This window comes from Bactrocera neohumeralis, chromosome 4 (assembly GCF_024586455.1).
Source record: "Bactrocera neohumeralis isolate Rockhampton chromosome 4, APGP_CSIRO_Bneo_wtdbg2-racon-allhic-juicebox.fasta_v2, whole genome shotgun sequence".
In the NCBI taxonomy this organism is placed as follows: Eukaryota; Metazoa; Arthropoda; class Insecta; order Diptera; family Tephritidae; genus Bactrocera; species Bactrocera neohumeralis.
In genome coordinates, this window is record NC_065921.1 from 46287227 (window position 1) to 46293590 (window position 6364).

A 6364-nucleotide genomic window follows, 5' to 3' on the forward strand; every position below is an offset into this window, starting at 1 on the left:
CGATTCCTCACTGCGCCGCGTATTCACTATAGTGGTTTTTTATACATTCGATCTACGCAAGCCACACATGGACACTGTGCTCGACATTCATCGACAAGATATCGACTTCTCCCCGCGTACGGTTTCGTCTGCTGATCGTATTACTTACATTTTTATTTTATTTTGCATTTTATTAGTAAATTGTTTTAAATTAAATAAATTCAAATTGTATTCAAAAACCAAGAGCAACTTTTTTCTCGCCCTCGTTTAAACACTTGGATTTTAATGTTCTATTCCTTCTTGCTTACAGGCCATTGCGATGAATTTTTCATTAGAAACTCTGGTCCAGAGAACCAAATCGTACTTACAAGATCCTGAGCGCTACAGCCACGTGAAACGATGTCTGCAGGATTTTGTGTACTTGGTACGTGTTTCCAGCTAATGCCTTTTGAAATTTCCTGAAATTCATAGACTCGATTGGCAACGAAGCAATTAAATGTCGTCGAATCAATGTTGAGCCACTTTAGCACGATCTCTGAGTCAGTCCAAAAATATATGTTAGTGCAATATTTTATTACTTTATCCTTGATTTTTTGTCTACTCCTACTCAGTAACAGTGCTGCACATAACTCCAAACGAGGAAGCGATTGTGCCTTAATCGGTGCCACTTTAGATTTAGCAATAAGTATCGTTGTTTTGTAAGTGTCGTTTATAACAGAACGTACATAAATGCAGTACCCATATGCTCGCGTTGGTGCGTCTGCGAAGCCATGAACTTCACAGCGAGAATTGGATGTTGTTTGTACATGACGAGGAGCTCCTATTTTATTAATGAAATTTAAATCGGCTTTAATCTGCAACCAAATGTTATGGAGATGGGGTGGTAGTGTTTCATCCCAATCTAATCGTCGAATCCAAATTTCTTGCATTAATATTTTGCCACGTATTCTCACGGGGCTCAACAAACCGAGGATATCAAATATTTTGGAAATAATTGGTAGAACAGGTCGCTTTGTAACTGACTGCATATCTGGTAATTCATAGCGATAACAAAGGGTATCAGCTAAAGGTTTCAATGACGTACCTAACGCTTTGGTAATGTTTTCTTCAGTTGTTTTAATTAAAACTTTATTATAAAATGCGTCAGATAATTGTGTAGAATTCGAGTGCCGTTTAGTCAGAGAAAGACCATGAGAACAAAGAACATCTATGATTTCAATTTTTAGTTTTTGCAAGTTGTCTATACTATCTGCACCAGTCAACAAATCGTCAACATAAAAACTTTCACGAATAGCAGACGATACTAGAGGAAAGGCAGCTTTATTGACATCAGCAATATGAAATAAACTGTGAATGACTAGGAATGGTGCAGAAGCCAATCCGTAAGTTACAGTTTTGTGTTGAAACAACTGTAATGGCTCATAAGGTTCGTTTCTCCACAAAATGAGTTGATATCGTTGATATTGATCGTTAATCAAAAATTGCCGATACATTTTTGACATATCGGCGGTTAATACGTAGGGATATAAACGAAATGATAATAATGTGATGATAAGTTCTGGTTGAATTGTTGCTCCAACCATGAGTATTTCATTTCAGAATGAACAGAAGTGGTGCGCGCAGAGGCGTCGAATACAACCCGAAGCTTGGTCGTAGTGCTTTGTGGACGGAGTACACAATGATGTGGAATTATATAGCGCAAGCTATTGAAATCAAAGTTTTTTATGGCAACCATGTGACCGAGTTCAATATATTCTTTTATGAAATCCGCATACATGTTTTTTAGTAATTTATTGTTAGATAGACGTCGTTCAAGAGCGAGAAATCTTTTCCTGGCATTATGGAAAGAGTTGCCTAATATTGTCGGTGAAACCTTAAATGGTAACCGTACTTGTACTCGTACACGTCCATCATTTTTCACTTAAATGTTTTCAATTAAGTATTTTTCGCATAAGCGTTCTTCTTCAGGCAATGTTGCTTCCCTTTTAGTGAAATTTTCAATTTCCCAAAAACGTTGAAGAATCGAATCGATATTCGATAGATTTGAATTTAGTGTGACATTGCATATGGATGGGCGGGAATTTGAAAGATTTTCAAAATTGCCCCAACAATCCAACCTAATTTGCTGTTTTGAAGGCGTGGTAAGCCTTTTCCAAGTGAAATTGTGCCTTCTTGCAGGCTCTCAAAAGATTTTTCTGCATTGATCAATAAATCTATACGTTGCGGTTTGTAGAAGTATGGATCCGCAAGCTGAAGATTTTCAGGAATATTCCATTTAGAAGTATTTATAAAACTACTAGGAATTTGTGTTGTAATATGTTTAGTTATAACGAATTCCGACATACAAGTAAAATCTCCAATACGAGATTTTATTTTCGCATTTACTGCATATTTTGAATTAGAACGAATATCTGAAATACTTGAGATTTCCTGATATGAGAATAAACTTCTAGCTGCAAACGCTTTGCTGTTTATTCGGTGATGAAATTCAATTCGGAACAGGAATCCAATAAGGCGCGAGCTGTCTGCATCACTCCAAATTTATGCTGTATGTAAATTAAAGCTGTAGGTAATATCGCTCTTTTACGTGTGCATGCGATGAGTGAAACCGATGGATTAGTTGGTGACTGATGTGACGGATTCGGCGAAGTGAATGACACAGATGTATTGTCTTTCCCTTTAAGTTCTAAAGTTTGTGCAAATGGATAATTTGTAGTTCCAACAGTGGCGAAATGAAGATGAGAGTGGTGCGATTGATGACATACATGGCAACGAAATTTTGATGGGTATTTAGATACGGTGTGTCCATTTCGCTCCTGCTTGCTTCACCCAATCAAAACGCACTGACAACACTAGGACAATTGTTTAGACTATGCTCTATATTATTGCAATGTATACAAGTCGACATCGCATTAATGAATGAATTTTCATTTTTCTTACCGTGTATCTTACAATCTCGCTGTGTTACCTATAAGTTTTCATTGTTTGAACAGGTTTCTAAATACTGACAGTGCCGATTCAACCACTTGTAGCAATCGTCCCACGGTGGCAAGTGGTCAAACTCTTGCTTCTGATTGTATGTTGATTTTGATTCAGAATCAATTTTGGTTAAGACGATATGAATTAGCATTGAATTCATTATATCACTTTCTGAGCCCAACGAGAGAAACGAACCTCGAAGCGCAACAGTGTCGATAATATTACGTAGGCTTGCTGCGTCAGATTTTTTCATAACCGGAGTGTTGAAAAGCGATGTAATATGATCTTGAAAAATCAATACGTTGTTGTCGCTGTAAAGCCTTCGGGTAATTTTCTTCGGCAATCAGGCAATCGATTATGGTAACTGCTAGTATTTCCAAAAGTTGTTGCGTTAAAAATGCTACTGTTCAACTCAGAAACGCGGTTTCTGGGGTTGATTAACGAAGGTATTTTAGATTTTATTGAAATGTACGTTTCTTCAATTTCTGCTCCAGATTGGTCTGACGGAGAAAGAGTAGGACTCAACAATTTGTAGTCGACATTAGAACATGCGTATCACTATCGACTTCTTCACAAGCAATTCGTTCCTTTATACTATGTAGTTTGCGAAAAATCGCTGAACACGTTTGAATTAGCGAGGACAAAGGCGATTGTTCCTCATCAGCCATGTTAGGCACATTGGCCTTACTGTTGTTAGGCATTTGAAGGCACGAGCAGTGAAGAATGTGATGCTGTTGTTGTAGATGTAGCAAAAGCAGATCAGCAATTCGATGAAACTGTACTTTAAAGAGTACCGTAGACTGCGACGAGTTGACGAACTGTCGGTAACTTCGACAGATGTTGATGAGAAGATCTCGAATGTACGTTAATAAAACCACGTGTAACCTGGATGTACGATTACAGCGGCAAGTACGATGATGTGTGGCAAGAATTGCTATCGGAATGATGAGGGCAAATTCCGTTTGGTTGAGCAAACGCGGAGCCAGCTCTTGCTAGTATAACACAAACGATTTATTTAAATTAACTGAGACATTAATCTATTGGCATTTCTTGATCGAAAATATTAAATGTAGAACACATGTCCTGTCTTCTTCTTAATTGGCGTAGACACCGCTTACGCGATTATAGCCGAGTTAACAACAGCGCGCCAGTCGTTTCTTCTTTTCGCTACGTGGCTCCAATTGGAATCAAGCGAAGCCAGGTCCTTCTCCACTTGGTCCTTCCAACGGAGTGGAGGTCTTCCTCTTCCTCTGCTTCCCCCGGCGAGTACTGCGTCCAATACTTTCAGAGCTGGAGTGTTTTTTCTTTTAATTCGCTGAACTATGTCAATGTCGTCGTATATCTCGTACGCTCATCGTTCCATCGAATGCGATATTCGCCGTGGCCAATGCTCAAAGGACCATAAATCTTTCGCAGAACCTTTCTCTCGAAAACTCGGAACGTCAACTCATCGGTTGCTGTATAGCAGAACGGGAATTATGAGCGACTTATAGAGTTTGGCTTTTGTTCGTCGTAAGATGACTTTACTTTTCAATTGCCTACTCAGTCCAAAGTAGCACCTGTTGGCAAGAGCAATCCTGCGTTGGATTTCCAGGCTGACATTGTTGGTGGTGTTAATACTGGTTCCTAAATAGACGAAATTATTTACAACTTTAAAGTTATGACTGTCAACAGTGACGTGAGAGCCAAGTCGCGAGTGCGACGACTGTTTGTTTGAAGACAGTAGATATTTCGTTTTGCCCTCGTTCACTGCCAGACCCATTTTCTGTGCTTCCTTGTCCAGCCTGGAGAAAGCAGAACTAACGGCGCGGGTATTGAGGCCGATGATATCAATATCATCGGCATACGCCAGTAGCTGTACACTCTTATAGAAGATGGTACCTTCTCTATTTAGGTCTGCAGCTCGAACTATTTTCTCCAGAAGAGGGTTGAAGAAGTCGCACGACAAGGAGTCGCCTTGTCTGAAACCTTGTTTGGTATCGAACGGCTCGGAGAGGTCCTTCCCGATCCTGACGGAGCTTTTCGTGTTGCTCAACGTCAGTTTACACAGCCGTATTAGTTTTGCGGGGATACCAAATTCCGACATCGCGGCATAAAGGCAGCTCCTTTTCATGCTGTCGAAAGCAGCTTTGAAATCGACGAGGAGGTGGTGTGGTGGGTCTTTTCCAAGATTTGGCGCATGGTGAATATCTGGTCGGTTGTTGATTTGCCAGGTCTAAAGCCACACTGATAAGGTCCAATCAGTTTGTTGACGGTGGGCTTTAATCTTTCACACAACACGCTCGATAGAACCTTATATGCGATATTGAGGAAGCTTATCCAACGGTAGTTGCGCACGGTAGTTGGCGCAGTGGAGTCTCCTTTTTAATGGATTGGTCAGAGCACATTTAAATTCTAATCATTGGGCATGCTTTCGTCCGACCATATTTTACAAAGAAGCTGATGCATGCTCCTTATCAGCTCTTCGCCCCCGTGTTTGAATAGCTCGGCCGGCAATCCATTGGCCCCCGCCGCTTTGTTGTTCTTCAGGCGGGTAATTGCTATTCGAACTTCTTCATGGTCGGGCAATGGAACGTCTGCTCCATCGTCATCGATTGGAGAATCGGATTCGCTTTCTCCTGGTGTTGTACGTTTACTGACATTCAGCAGGCTGGAGAAGTGTTCCTTTCATAATTTAAGTATGCTCTGGGCATCGGTGACTAGATCACCTTTGGGGGTTCTACAAAAGTATGCTCCGGTCTTGAAACCTTCTGTAAGCCGCAGCATGTTTTTATAGAATTTTCGAGCATTACCCCTGTCGGCCAGCTTATCAAGCTCAAGCTGTCCTGTCACGGTCGCCAAATTATGTAGGAGCCCAATAATAAATTAATGTCCAGTTAACAAATTGATTTTATTTAATTTAAGTTTTACATTACTTACATATTTACTAATAATGTCTTAATGTTATGTTAGCACCGGTTTTAATATAGATATCTGCATGCAAAGTGCAAGCGAAAAGTGAGAACATAAAAAATGCAATTATGTACAAACCGTAACATATGTGTGTATATGGATGTAAGAATTGATGTGCATATGCATAAGCGGTGCTCTCACAAAAGTGAATAGCCTAATTCATGGTCACGGTCATCCGATTTTGCAGAGTTGCATGCTTCTGACCAAACATATGGGTATTTCCATGGTCGAGAACGCGACAGTCGTACGCCTTTGAAGTGCATAAACCAAAAGTAAAAAAATTAATACCTGAGACAGACATGTAGTAACAATACCATATATGGTACAAATACCATATGTGTGTCACCAAATACTAGCAAAATACCATATGAGCAATGTAGTATTTTGCTGGTAACAATACTACGATGTTTCATTGTGGAATTTGTATAAACACAGCTAAAAAACAGGTAACAAA